The 15,501-nt window shown below is 35.9% G+C and overlaps 1 long non-coding RNA gene across 13 annotated transcripts in view; it reads left to right on the top strand.

Annotated features, from left to right (window-relative positions):
* Window positions 1-15,501, top strand: part of LOC143691674 (uncharacterized) — a 102,268-nt gene that overhangs the window by 19,578 nt on the left and 67,189 nt on the right. For all 13 annotated transcript variants that reach the window (XR_013179641.1, XR_013179636.1, XR_013179645.1 and 10 more), the window contains one exon: window positions 12,146-12,229. This is a non-coding gene — a long non-coding RNA (uncharacterized LOC143691674). The remainder of the gene's footprint in view (window positions 1-12,145; window positions 12,230-15,501) is intronic.

Here is a 15,501-nt window from a genome sequence, read left to right as displayed (position 1 = left end):
GGAGGGGACCCCTGTCGCCAGCCGCCCCGGCCGGGAAAACGCGCGCCCCTCGAGTATCTCACCGCAGCAGATTTTCCCTGCCCGTTCAGCCGTTCCAGAATGGGGTACGCTGTCTTTTTGGTCTCTGTCGTGACTCCAGGAGCTGTTTCGTATTGTTTCTGTTTCTTTAGTTGCTTTTCTGGAGGAGGAACTAAGACCCGCGCGTCTTACTAAGCCGCCATCTTCTCCGGAAGTTCGCAAGTGAATTTTAAAGACAGGAAGAGGTGGCAAAATTCAAATGAAAAACAAAGTCCAAAGATGATTATATTACTATAAATGGAGAAATTTGCCAAAATGCCACATCCTGTGCCCTTACAAAAAGCACCAGGCCCACATTGTTTCACAGCAATACCAAACTGTTGAAAACAAATAATGTCAAAGCCATTTAGAATCAACTCAAACATAGGAAGAAAAAATACTCCAAATTATTTTCACAAAGCCAAATAACTTGGATATCAAAGCCTAAAAGAAATTGAACAAAAAGAAAAACTAATAATCCCACTTGTAAATACAAGTACTAAAATCTTAAATAAAATATCAGTGAACTAAACCCATGTTCTATAGATGCTGAAAATGCATTAAAATCAACATACATTTAAAAAATTTAATAAAAGAGTAATAAGGTTACTTAACATGATAAAATATAGTTAGATCAAAAGCTAGCATCATTCTTAATGGGGAAATATTAAAAGCATTCCAAATATCAGGGACAGCGACAGGACATTTTTTTATCACCAGTGCTACTTATTGTTCTTGAGATACTAATCAAAGTAATTAGAAAATAAAAGTAAATTACTGGTATAATATTTAGACTAAAGAATATAATATTACTAATCTGCAACTGATATATTTATATTATAGGAAACCCACAAGGGAATAAAAACAGTTGCAATTATTTTGCCAAAACACAAAAGAATTACAAAACTGTATAAGACTTAAGTAGAGTGAAGAATAAAATATGAATGAATGAATCATTAGTTCACATATTTGCAAATAATAGTTAGAAGACAAGAGTTCACATACAATAGCAACTAATCATAAAACACTAGGAAATAAACAGAAAAGGAATATGAGTGATTTACATATGCAAATTAACTTCCTGTGTAACCCAACAGAAGACTTGAACAAATGGGGAAAAGCATCCACTTTTTTGGATAGGCAGATGCACATTCTAAACTTTCTAAAGTGCATAATTTCTAAATTTAATTCTATAGTGTACTTTAGTTTAAAGTGTACAATTTTCATTTTACAAAAGGTTGCTACTGGAACCTTCTGAATTTCCAACTTAGCAGATCAAACAGAACCCAAATCATAATGGGCAGTTCTGAATCCATGGTCATTTGGCGACTCATAGTGAAGTATTCCATCATTGCCAAGGCTCAATACCAAGTCAGGAGGTATTTTTCAAATGGTATATAATTCTCTTTTGCAAATGGCATGACCTTGCTGTAAGATTCCAGGAGCCAGCATTGTCATTTTCCCATTAGGGCCTTTCCATAAACAGATCACAACATTTTTTCTCACCACTCCAACATGAGAGAGTCTACCAGACTGTATGGCCCAAGTGGCAGAACTGCATGTACCATGGTCTGGACTTGCAGAATGCTTTCCTATTCTGGATCTCACTAAAACTGTCAGTCCTCCATGACAAGAGATATTTGGGCCAGGTATTCTTAGGTACCTTCCTAGGTGTAGATATGTTGCTTCCAGAACCCCGAAAGGTCCACCACTAGTGTGTGTTCATTTTTATGGTAGAGAAAGCAAGATGTATTAATTTTTATCTTACTTTGGAGGGGATAATCTCGTATGCTCCTGACTACAGGAACCCTAAAAATCTTTACTGAACTGGTAATTCCCAGAATCTTTGTAGGGTTTATGTCCCATCTGTTGGAGTGCATGTATTTTACCAGGACCAAAATCATACTAGCCGTCTCTTGCTTGCCCTGTTTAATCAGTGTGATATCATCAATGTAATGTATTAAAGGATATTCAATGGGATGTCCAGATAGCTATATCTACAGCCATAACATCCATCTTGTTTCTGTAGGGTCCAGACAGATTAATTCAACAGAGATATAACATGGGTCACAACTTACGTATCTTTATGTTCTTAATGGTGGCACTAATATTTACCACCCCTACCCCCATGCAATGTGATAAATTGTTTTTAATTTACTATTTAGGCTGGAGGGAGTGAGGAGAATTGTAAGAACATCTGCTTGGTCTTCCCCACTATGATGTCTCTTTTAACTCTGGTCCAGGACCCAATGTAGAAGTTACTCCAAATCTCTAATAAATCAATCCCAATTTTAGATTCAGAAACTGGAAAGATGACCACTGTGTGGACTTACTATGAACTGATTATATATGACCATAAATTTGCCTTGGAACTCCAGATACCATTGCCAATTCAGGCCTCCAGATACCATTGCCAATCCAATAGTCCTCTAAATGTCTGGATATTCCCCTTTCTCCACTGTATAGTTACCCAAGTAAATGGCTGTGGTCCCTTTGAACCAGGGTAATAATCATGACCATATATACTTGCCAAAGTGTTGCAGGTTCCTTCCTCATAAAGACCTAGATATCTCTTCAGTTAACAAGTTCTGGATCTGAAAATGGAGTTCATGTCCTGGAACTGGGCAAATTAATGTGACTTTTTTTCACGGCAAACATCCTCAGCTACCTTTTTCTGTTGGTAGATGCTAATCAGTGTCTTATGGGCTGCTTTTGCTTTGTTTACCAACTTCATGACTCCTTGGCTACCACTCCTACTTTTCTGGCCATTAAGGTAATTGTGGAATACTGTCTTCTGGAGGATGAGTGTTGCTACCTGGCCTCGGTTAACCTGGGGTCCTATTATGTCCGTGAATATTAATGAGCGCTGTCACACCTCCTCCCTGGCTTGCAGAGGACAGCCACCACTGAACTTCTGAGTGATGCTGTTGTTGGTTAAAACAGTGCATTCCTGACGTCCTTGGAGGATGGCATGGGCCCTCTCATGGAGCATAATCCTCTGAAGGTCTTCTGGTTTCCCATAATATATTCATGTCAGCATGCTCACTGCTTTCAGCTTCTTTATTCCTTCTTGTATCAACAAAAGCAATGCAGGAATTTCCATTTTACTCAGCTTAGGCCATGTTTTTCTTTGGGCTTCAGAGTCACCTTGTCAGGGTCCTGAATCCTATGCACTGAGTAAGTGACCCCAAGTCAATGAATTATTGTTTATCTGGACTAGTGATGATCGAGTACCCTCAAAATCCAAACCTAGCATTTTTGAACACCCCTGGATCCTGCCGTTAATGCTAGCTAAAGCTTGCATATCTTTTGATGCATAATCTTTTTCCTTCCTAATTAGGTCCAGCACACACTCATCTGGGTTATGCTGAGAATTATCCTTATAGCCCTGAAAGTCAGGGAACAAGGAGGCTTAAATTTTTGGAGGAGGTTTGGCAACTTTTACCTTATGAAGGACAAACTCTGTAGCATCTTCCAGTATGGAGAAAGGCTCGCTTTCACTAAGGGGGTTGATCATCTCTGCAAATCCAGTGAGTTTTGCACAACCAACATCAGAGGCCTTCATCAATATTCCCAAATCCCTATTTTAGGACCTCAGATCAGGACTCTAACAGATCTGTCTTGGCTGAGATGTCTCTGGAGCCCTATGTCTCTATCAAATCTCAAGGTTGCTCCTCAGCTCTATTTCCTCATTCATATTTGTAGTGTTCCCCTCCACTGGGTTATTATCCCAGGTCACTTTCTATGAAATATTCAGCAGTTGGGCTGCTATCCTGTGTCAGGGACCAGCCATGCCCCATATACCTCTCAGTTTGGCTTTGTCTTTGCTCACTGGATATGAGTGAGTCAATCTTCAAACCTCACCTTGGTGCCTGATTTCTTTTCTTTTTTTTTTTTAGCATGGGCAAGCTCCAGGAATCTATTTTAACTTTTTATTTTAAAATACTGCTAAACTTAAAGTTGTATGAATAGTATGAAAACTTTTGTATATGTTTTACACAGATTTGTCAATTTTTAGCATTTTTGCTATGATTGCTTTAGCTATCTAGCTGTCTATCTATATCTATCCATCCATCCTATACTATAGAACAGATAAGCTTCTTAATATCGAGATACATTTCTGAACCCTTTGAAAATCAATTGATTCCATCATGCTTCTAACTCTGTAATATTTCACTGTGTATTTGCTAAGAGCAAGAATAGTTACTAATTTCAGAAAATTTATCATTGGTTATAATACTATTGTCAAATCTGTAGTCCATATTCCAATTTTGTCAGATGTCCCGATAATGTTCTTCTAGGCAAGCTTTTTGTCTTGAATGTATTCAAGACAAATGTATTGACATTTTTGAAGAATACAGGCCAGTTATTTCATAGAATGGCCCTCGATTTGGGTTTCTCATGACTAGACTTACGTTATGCAGTTAGGGCTAGAATAATGCATAAATGATGCTGTACCTTTCTCAGGATACATACCTTGAGACACAGGGTATCTGTTAGCTGTAATTTATTTTGTTAATTTTGATCACTTATAAATGATGTTTTCTAATTTCCCCACTGTATGGTTATAGTTTTGCATTTAATAATAAATAATTTGTGGGGAGATACTTTGGGACTAGCCAGATAACCCATTTCTGGTCAAACTTCCCCCATTCCCTAAATTTAGCTTTCATTGATGATTCTTGCCCGGATCAATTTTCTAACTCTATCATTCCTTCTATATTTTTTAATAAGCATTCTGTTGTATAAGGAAGAGCTTTCTCTTCTCCCTATTTATATATCTATTTATTACCATTCAAAATTGCTTGTTATTCAACTGGTTATAATGTTTATAGTTCCTATTTATTTTCATGCTCAAATTGTCCCAGATTTGGCTGGCAAGAGTCCTTTCAAACAGACTTCAATATCCTTTAAATGTTCATGCCTTTTATTTTTTTTTACCAGTTTCTTAGATTCTGGCACAAGATATTCCAGGCTTATCTTATATTTTCTCAACCTCTGCCTTGGAATTGGCTGATTTTCCAACAAGTCCTGATTCCTTTTAGTGGGATACAGCATTTAAAAATAATATCTGGAATGTTATTGCTTCTAGACCCTGTCAGCAGACAGAGTTAGAAATCTCTCTCTCTCTCTCTCTCTGTGTGTGTGTGTATGTATTAGAAATCATGAGTTAACACTGTGCCTCCAATTCCAGTCCAGCCCTTAAGGGTACTTGCCTGCCTTTGTCTGTTCTATATATATATATATCTTTTTTTCTTTTTAAATATTTTTACTGAGAAATCTCCACACACATAAATTCCAACCATATTATATAATCAGTGGTTCACAATATAATCAAATAGTTGTGTATTGTTCACCATGATCATTTTGAGAACATTTGCATCACTCCAGAAAAAGAAATTAAAGGAAAAAAAAAAGAACTCATACATCACATACCCCTTACCCATCCCTCTCACTGACACACAGTATTTCAATCTATGTAATTTTTACCCTTTATCTCCCTTTATTATGTATTTATTTTTTGCATGGGCAGGCACTGAGAATCGAACCCAGATCTCTGGCATGCTAGGCGAGACCTCTACCTGTTGAGCCACCATGGCCTGCCCTATTATTTATTTTTTATCTCTCTCTCTTTTTTTTTTTACTCATCTGTCCATACCCTGGATAAAAGGATCATCAGACACAAGGTTTTCACAATCACATAGTCACATAATCACATTGTAAAAGCTATATAGTTATACAGTCCTCTTCAAGAATCAAGGCTACTGGAACACAGTTCAACAGATTCAGGTACTTCCCTCTAGCCACTCCAATACACCATAACCTAAAAAGGGATATCTATATAATGGATAAGAATAACCTCCAGAATAACCTCTGTACTCGGTTTGGAATCACTCAGCCACTTAGACTTTATTTTGTCTCCTTTTTCTCTTCCACCATTTGGTCAAGAAGGCTTTCTCATTCTCATGATGCTGGGTCCCAGCTCATCCCCTGGAGTCCTGTCCCACATTGCCAGGGAGGTTTACACCCTGGAAGTCATGTCACACATAGAGGGTAGGGCTGTGAGTTCACCTGCCAAGTGGGCTTAGAGAGAGAGAGAGGCCACATCTGAGCAACAAAAGGGTTCTCTGAGGGTGACTCTTAGACATAATTATCAGTAGGCTTAGCTCCTTCTTTGCAGGAATAAGCTTCATAGGGATGAGCCCCAAGATTGAAGATTCAGCCTATTGAATTGGTCGTCTCCACTAATGCCTAATTTCTTGGCATACAAATTGTACCACCTGGGTTAATTCAGACATTCTGTAAAACAGATGCCAAGACTGAATTAGGGTACAATAATAATAATTAAGGGGAGGAATCAGGCATAGGCAGAAAGAGCATTTAGACTGTAAAATAGGCCTGGCCCCTATAAAAGGAGAGTGAGAGGTAAGGAGTCTTGGGAAGGAAGTATCTCAGATCTCAGCGTGTTTAAGAACGTTTTAGCCAGAGCTGTGGGGAATCCTTAAGGTAAAGTTTGCCTGTCCTAGTATCTCCACTGTGTTCACGTATTGGCTGGGAGGAGTCCAGGGAAAACATCCCCTCTGAGCAAATATGCTAGTGGATCCAGAGCAGCAGTGGTTGGAGCTGACAACGAACTACAAACTGGAGCTTGCACAGTAGGGTATCTCTGAGTGTCTTCCGTAAGACTAAGTGCAATCATGTGATATGTACCTGAGGTAAACATATAGTCTTTAAAAAAGTCAAATCTATTATTAATAAGGTGACAGACATAGAAATGATAGAAATTTATATTGTAAAAATGTGAGGATTCTAACGTCCCACATCTTGAATAGTGAATAGGGTGTAGCTCCCTTATATGTGATTGGCATCTTACACTGCACTTGCAAAAATATTGAATCCAAGTCACAAGGGGTGATAGCCCTGTTTTTCCTCATGAGGGTGAGATACTGTTATTGGTTTGTTACAAGTCCTATGTGACAAATTTTACTACAAGCAGAAGAGGGAAACCTGATAATCTGGTCAAAGGAGGAAGAGTTGAAGGATGTGAAATGTTTGGTCTGCATTAAAAACAAGGCCTTCAAATATTTGAACATGGTCTTGTAGAAGAGAGAGAAGACTTATGTTCTTGTGCGCCAAGGATCAGAATTAATAACAGTGTGCAGTAATTGCAGGAAGACAGGTTACAGCTCAGTAAGAAAAATCTCTATAACAATTACAGATATTCAACAGTTGAATAGGTACTTCAATTAAATACCAAGTTCGCTGTCACTGGCTGGATAACCATCTCTCAGGAATGCTCTAAAATTGATTCTGGCATTTGGAATAGATTGTGTCTGATGTTTAAGTTCCCTTCTGTGCCAGTTTGGAGCTGTTAAGTACCTCAGAAAAGGCCGCATTCTTTTAATCCATCCATGTGGGTGCAGACCTATTGTGGGTGGTCCCTTTTATTTGTTTCAATTAAGATGTGACCCACCCAATTCAAGGGGATTTTAATCCTTTACTGGAGTCCTTCATAAGAGGGAAACACCCAGAGAGAGGGCACAGAGAGAGAAATACGCAGAGAGCTTAGAGAGAAAAGCACCAGGAGAAACAAGCAAAGACACACAAAAAGTGAAAGAGCCAGAACCTGAAAGCAATGAAACCTGGAAGTAAAGGTCCAGCAGACGCTTGTCATGTGCCTTCCCAGGTGACAGCAAACCCAGATGCCACCAGCCTTTCCTCAGAGAAGGTATCATTCTACTGATGCCTTAGTTGAGACATTTTCATGGCCTTAGAACTGTAACTTTGTAAACCAATAAATCCCCATTGTAAAAGCCAACCCATTTCTGGCATATTGCATCCCAGTAGCTTTAGCAAACTGAAATACCTTGTACCCAAAGATTTCATGATTCAACAATTTAAATGTACAGGAATCATCAAGCATAACCTGAATGTTTCTATTTGGTCTACTATAATCTCAGGAAATTTTCAAAATAGGAGAGGAACCTTAAAAATCTAGGAAACTAGCTTCAATTATTTGGAAGAAATATGGGATTAAACATTACTTGATGTTTGAACAGCCCAATACACTAATTACTACTGGAATATTAGCTTTTTGTAGCTTTAATAGCATTTGTTTATGGCATAACTTAGAAAAAATCACTTAGTCCATTTGTAGATGTGAAAACAGACTCAGAGAAGTTATATGACTTGATCATATTCACACAACAATTTAGTGACAGAGCTGGGGCTATATCCGGACATCTGATTTCAAACCTAGGTGAGCATGTCATACCACAACATGTATGCTATTACTTTCATTTTTCTAAAGATCAAACTTCTTATTTAGATAGACTGTAAATGAGCCAAAATAATTCATTGTAAAGTAATGAATAATTAATTTCTTATTAATTTTAACTTAATTCAATATGGATTAATTCAGCCTCAGTTTTGTGACCTAATGTTATTCTCATCACACTGGGAGATGCACTGTTATTTTTTTCCTTGACCTTCAAGAGCACATAGTTTCTTGTTAGAGAGATGAAACTTAAATGCAGCAGAAAGAAATCACTGCATTCTTTAATTTTATAAAACATATTAAATAAATCAAATCAGTAGGTATTATGAAATATTTTAAAAAATCCTTTTCTGGTATAGCTTAAAAACAAGCATATGTGTTCCAGGCCTATTTTTCTTTAGTTTAAATCCTTATCTTTTTGGGAACTGCCATCCCCCCCTCCTTTGCATCCCTAATTTACACAGTTTCATGGGAGTAGTCATTTTTAAAGGCGGTGTTTTCTCTAACCAAAGTGATTCATCTAGCAATCATCATTTAATCCACACTTATTGAGGAGATTTCTTTCCTGGAATGTTGACCTTGAGATTGAGAGGATTAAATGAGTCCAGTCTCTCTCACATTGGTTGAAGTCAGAATCTGGGACCCCAAAGCTGGGCCAGGCCATGTTTCCCACCATATAGAAGAAGTAAGAGCAAAGAGAAAAATTAAAAAGATACACATAAAGGAGTAAACACCAGAGCAATAAAAGCCCTCATCACTTAAGGTCCCAAGTTTCAGTTATCCCAGAGGCCCTGCTGCAACAGGTCCCTCTACTTGACTGTTCACCTCATTCATGGATTCTGTGAGAGATTCAACAATAAATTCTCCTTTCTTGGCTAATGCTAGTTTTAGTTGGGTTTCTGATAGCAAATATGGCCCCAAATATGAGAATCCAAGTGACAAACACACTTGAAGAGACAATGCATTTTGGTGTATATCATTTGTCTGGAAGTTAAAAGGTCTAAGTTACAGCTCTGGCTTGGCTCTGACTGGGCAACTTTTGATTGAGCATTAATCTCCTCAGCTGCCTTATAAGTAAAATCAGAGGGTTGGAGAAGAGTTTAAAATTTTATTACTGGGAAGCTCTTCAAATAAAATCACACAGAATAAACCAATGTTTTAGACAAATAATGGCACAACTATTGTCATTCAATTGGATGTGTGGTGGTGGGGGAAAGAATGTATATGGGGGCAGAGAGTCCAAGTTCCCTCACATATCCATCCTCCTAGGGGCCCCATTAAACAATAACCACAAGGCACTAAATAATGTCTAAGCAAGAATGAAAAACACAGAGGGGCTTTAAGTAATGACAGTAAATTATTGGGCAAATTCAAAAGAAGAAAATCAAAAGAAAAATTCTGGGGTGGAACATGGAATTATTAGCTAATTATGCTCCAAAGTTGCTTTTGAGAAGGGAAAGGCTCCAGCCAAATGAAACATCAACGGGGAAGGAACTCTAGTTTCCCGTAAATAGTTTATCAGTCTTCCCTTTATAGGTTAGCTGAATATTTTTCCCATTGACCACCTGTGAAGAGAAAAGCTATGGACCCTACGGAAGTGGAACTCTATCCATAAAAATAGAATGATTATTATTATGTCAATTCCCAGATCAAAACTGGGAAGAAATTCTAAAGATGCAAAGGAGTTTAAATGATAAAGAATATTATCACAAAAACTGAAAATCAGCCTTTGGATCACTGAAGAAAAGCCAATTGGTATTTTCCTGCTGATATTCACTAATTGAATTTTTCTGACCTTAAGTATATATTGATTTTCTCTCACTGATATGAAAAACACCACATATGTTATTTCGAAAATTATATGCTGAAAGTGATTGCAGTTTTCAGTTTGTAAAAGCAAATGTCTCTCAGAGTAAATAGTTCTGCAGTGTTCTCCCATTCTGACAGATTAATTTCTTTTCATAAGTGATGCTGTATCTAGTTTTATTCTATATGATAGGTAATTAATTCTTGCTTTTCAGTCAATTCTACAAGTGCCTGAACATATTTTAGTTCTATTCAGCAGCCTGGAGATCTGAATAGAATAATCTCTTTCATGAGCTTTCAAGTCATCTGTATCTCATTGTTGAGTTGGACTAGTAACACCTTGTGTTGTCAATTTTTCTAATCAACTTTACCAGTTTATTGATTTATTGTCTGGCACCCAAGACATAGGGAAAAGTTTTAATGACCTTTTCTAGGCAACACCATAAGTCTGTAGTAGTTCTTCTTCAACAGATATTTAAAAAACTGCTGCAAAAAAGAGGTTGGGTACAATGCCTAAAGTTAAGCAGCAAACTCTGGACAGGGTTTAGACTTTTATTATTTGCTTTTGAATTTCTACCTGCTTGTACTATATGCTTCGATTAAATCTCAGAAAGACAATGAAAGGAAAAAAAAAAAGAAAGACATTGAAAGATCCAAGAAAACTTAAATTATGTTAGAATTTTGACACTCAAGACTTATATTTGTCCATATTTTATACAATGGTCTATGCTATAATCAGAGTTTATTAGTCAGTCAATGTTTTTAATGCTGTTGAAAATCCTGAGCTTGGTGTACAGTGCCATAAAAATGAACTTATAGAGAGTGATCTATACTTCATTTTATTTTGCATTCTAAATGTTAATTATTTACATAGAGTAAATATATAAGATATGATCCCCCCCCCCCCAAAAATGAACTTACTATGTAAGTTGTTAGGATATATACACATATAAATGCATTTCTTCAATTCTAAGATGCACAATTTTTGATGTTTCTTTATACCAAAATTGGAATGTTCCTAAAATTGATGCTGTCATAGAGTTGCTATTAGCCAGGGAGCAGTTTGGATGCAACACTGAGTCTAGACGGAAAGTAAATATGTGTGCTCATTGTACTTATTCTCTCAACTTTTTTGTATGTTTAAAATTTTTCAATAAATACTTGGGAGAAAACACATTTAATTTTAAAAAGCTTATATATTCTATACTCTTTGGCACAGAGCAAATGCTTTGTTGAGAAAATGGACCTCAACAGGTCTGGGTCAGAGTATTTTAGATTGGACTCTAAATGTGCAGAAACTATTGGAGTACTTTAACCAATTTTTTTATTTGTATGATACATATGAGTGATATATAATAAAAAGTTCTTTGAAAAAGAATAAGATTATTCTCAGTGATAAGAACGCTCTATCAAAGTTTAACTGGCAGTGATTGTTTTCTTTTTTAGTGGTACTGAAATAATGGTGAATTGAGCAATGAAATATGCCTTAAATTTGATAAAATATACTTAATACTATTTCTGAGGTTATATGCCAGGAAAGATTTTAAAGCCTTAAGTTTTGAATATGCATGAAAAAAACATATATTAGGTATTAATTAATAAATACCTATGAGGTAAGTGTTACTAACTTCATTTTATAAATAAGTCAACTCAGTCTCAGAGAGACTGGTGGCTTGCTAGTTATTCTAGTGGTAAGGAAGGTGCAGAGTCATTATTCAAACCTAAGTTTGGTTTGAAGCAATATTCCATGCAAATTTAAAGAGAATTTCCTGCAGTGAGTGGGACAGGAAAAATAAAAACTGTAAAAATAAAAGCAATAAAAATGTTTTAAAACCCTAAAACAATTAAATTCATGCTGTGGATAGAAGTATGAACCATCTTCAGGAAACATCATGTGGTTAAATAAAACTTTAAACTTTAGAAGTACCACGAGAGCAGTAGGTATTTTATATACAAATCTAGCCACACGTTAGAATTATCTTGTGTGCTCTTTTAAAAATATAGGTCCCTGAGTTTGACCCATGAAGACTCTGACTCCGTAACTTTGCAAAGGGGTGCAGGGAATCTGTCCTTCTGAAAATTTCCAAGGTAAATGTGACAATGTCAGGTTTGGGATCATCTGCTTTGGAGAGGAGGTATTACCTGAATGTTAAGACAATCTGGGTTCATGTTTCAGCTCTATAATATTCTAGCTGATAAGGCCTTTTTACAAGTTACCTTATCACTTTGCGTTTTGGTTTACTCATCCATAAAATAGGATTAATAACTGTACCTTATAAGGTTTCTGTGAGAATAAAATAAGTTAAGCATATGTGATGTTCTTAGAGTTGCCCTGACATAGAATAAAACTCAATATTTGTTAGCTAGGATTAGGTGTTGGGCATTGTTTTTGTTTTATATGTACTAACAATCTACTGGAAAGAAAGACATATAAAACAACAAAATAAAGTAAATACGTTGGGGGACTTCCAAGATGGAGTAGAGAGGACTGTGTTTACTCTCCCACCTGAAACAATTGATAAATGGACAAAATAAATGAAATAATGGTTTAAAAACACTAGGAAACAGAAAATAATCCCTGAGATACCATGCAAAACAAGGTAGGCATATGATGGCCCTTGGCAACTGAAAGGGTTTTCTGGTTAGGGTGCAAGGAGAGGAGCCCAAGTGGAGCTTGATGGATTCTCTGAGCTGAGAGTCTGGAGAGATCAGGGAGGCTAGAGTTAGTAAGATGGAATACCAGAGAGGAGAGAGCTGTTCAGGGAGAGGACCACAGAGCTCAGTGGAGAATATTCCTCAGGCCTTCACTGGAGTAAAGTACTGACCTATTGACCCAAATATGAAAGGAAATAATCTGAGGATGAGGAAGGAACCACCTCAAGAATTAGAGGTAACAGTACCTAGTACTGAGATGTAACCTAACAACTATGTCTTTTCTGAATTGGTTTCATCTGGTTAAATTTTTTCCTCAATATAGGTCTCACCACCCAGATAGGAAAAAAACACCTCATTCATGGGGTATTCATTGAGTACATAGAAGAATCTGGTCTCAGTGTTAAGGAATGAATAAACCTAGTGTGAGTTCCAATCCAATTGTGTCAAACAAGTCTTAAAACAATACCATAAATGATCGATCTTTTCCAAGTAACTTATCTGCATTCTAGAAAAATGCACATGAGTATTTATTTATAGGGATACAAAAACACAAAACCTCCAGTACTCAACAAGGTCAAATTAACAATATCTGGTATGCAAGGAAACTTATCAGGCATTCACAGTATCAGGAAAATATGACCTATCTTGAGGAGGAAATTTATTAAAATGAAACCAATCAGAAAAGACACAGATGAAAGAATTAGCATAAAAGGACATTAAAACAATGATTACAACTCTACTCCATATATTCAAAAGTCACCTAGAGATGTGGAAGAGAGATAAAAGATCCAAATCAAACTTCTAAATGTTTGACATGAAAAATGTATTGCAATTAATAGGAGATTAGACAACACAGAAGAAAAGATTAGTGAAATTGAATGCATTGCAATAGTAGCTGTCCAAAATGAAACAAATAGAAGAATGATTGAAAAAAAAATGAACAGAGCATCAGTGATTTGGAGAACAACTTGGGTAGTTTAAAATACATGTACTTTGGGTTACTGAAGTAGAAAGAGAAGTGGAAACAGAAAAACATTTCAAGGAATGTGTTAAAACATTTTCCACATTTTATGAAAACTATAAATTCCCACATCTAAAAATTGCAAAGAAAACCAAGCACAGGAAACATGAAAGAAACACACGGCATATCATAATTAAATTGCTCAAAATCAATGTTAGGAAAAGATCTTAAAAGCAGTCGGCAGTGCAGAGGGAGGGATGGACATTACATACAAGGAAACAAAGACTGGCAAGGAGTAGGTTTCTCATAAAAACAATGCAAGTGAGAAGACAGTAGAACAACCTCTTAAAAGCACTAAAAGTAAAAATACTTTCATCCTAGAATTCTATCTCCAGTGAATATCTCAGTAAAGTAAGAATAGAAGAAAATTTCCTCAATCTGAAAAAAGGCAGCTATGAAAAGCCTAAAGTGAGTTTCATACTTAATGGTGAAAGACTGCACGCTTTCTCCCTAAAATCAGGAATGCTCACAAAAATGAAACTCAACAAGAACACGTTATATATCATAAGTCTCACATGAACCTGGACCATTTCTATCCAATATTGTTCTGGAGGTTCCTAATGAATGTCGAAATGCAAGAAAAAGAAATAAAAGGCATCTTTTATTATTTTATTCCAATTTTATTATAAATTGGAAAGGAAGAAATAAAACTGCCCTTATTCATGGACGACATGATTGACTACAGAAAACTTGATAAAATCTACAAGTAAGCTTCTAAAACTACTAAATGGATTTAGCAAATTGCGGGATAGACGATCGATATGCAAAAATTAATTGTAGATCTATATGCAATGAAACAAAAATACTCAAAATTGAATTAAAAAGCAGTATAATTAAATGGCAGTAAAGATATGAAATGTTAAGAGCGAAATCTGGCAAAAGATTTATAAAATGAAAGTCACAAAATATTCCTGAGAGAAATTTAAAATGCTTTAAATAAATACAGAGGTATATACAGTGTTTATGGGTAGGAGGACAATATAATTAAGATCTTGATTTTCCCTAAGTGATCTATAGATTAAATACAATCTCTGTAAAAATAATAGTGCAGTTTTGTAGGAATTGGTAAACTTATTCCAAATCTCATTTGGAAATGAAAGTGATTAAGAATTACTAAACATACTTTGAAAAAGAAAAACAAAGCTAGACTAACACTTATTAACCTCAAATCTTATCATAAAGCTATAGTAACCAAGCAAAGGTATTTTGGTATCAAGATAGAAAGCTAGATCCATAGAACATATAAAGATTTCAGAAATACACCCAAAATGTACATATGTCTAATTTTTGACAAGGGTGAAGAAGCAACTCAGTGGATAAAAGGTTGTCTTTCTAACAAATAAATTTGAAAAAATACCTGAGTACCAATTAAAAAAAAACCAAAATTTGTTTTGTGACGTATGTAAAATTAATTCAAAATGGGTCATAGTCCTAAATCAATAAGCTAAAAGCAATACAACTTCTATAGAAAATAGAAAAATCTTTTAGACTTCAGTTTAGACAATTTTTTTTTTAGTTTTGACACCAAAAGCATGATCCAAAGGGGAAAAATGATAAATTGATCTTCAACAAAAGTATTTATTCTCTTTTTTGCAAGGCATTGCTGAAAGAATGAAAAAAAAAAACCCACAGACTAGGAGAAAATATTTTCAAATCATACATCTGAAAAGGAAATTGAATCCAG

This window comes from Tamandua tetradactyla, chromosome 7, assembly GCF_023851605.1.
Source record: "Tamandua tetradactyla isolate mTamTet1 chromosome 7, mTamTet1.pri, whole genome shotgun sequence".
NCBI lineage: Eukaryota > Metazoa > Chordata > Mammalia > Pilosa > Myrmecophagidae > Tamandua > Tamandua tetradactyla.
Note: the sequence above shows the minus strand (reverse complement) of the source record. Positions and strands in the feature narration are given on the sequence as shown.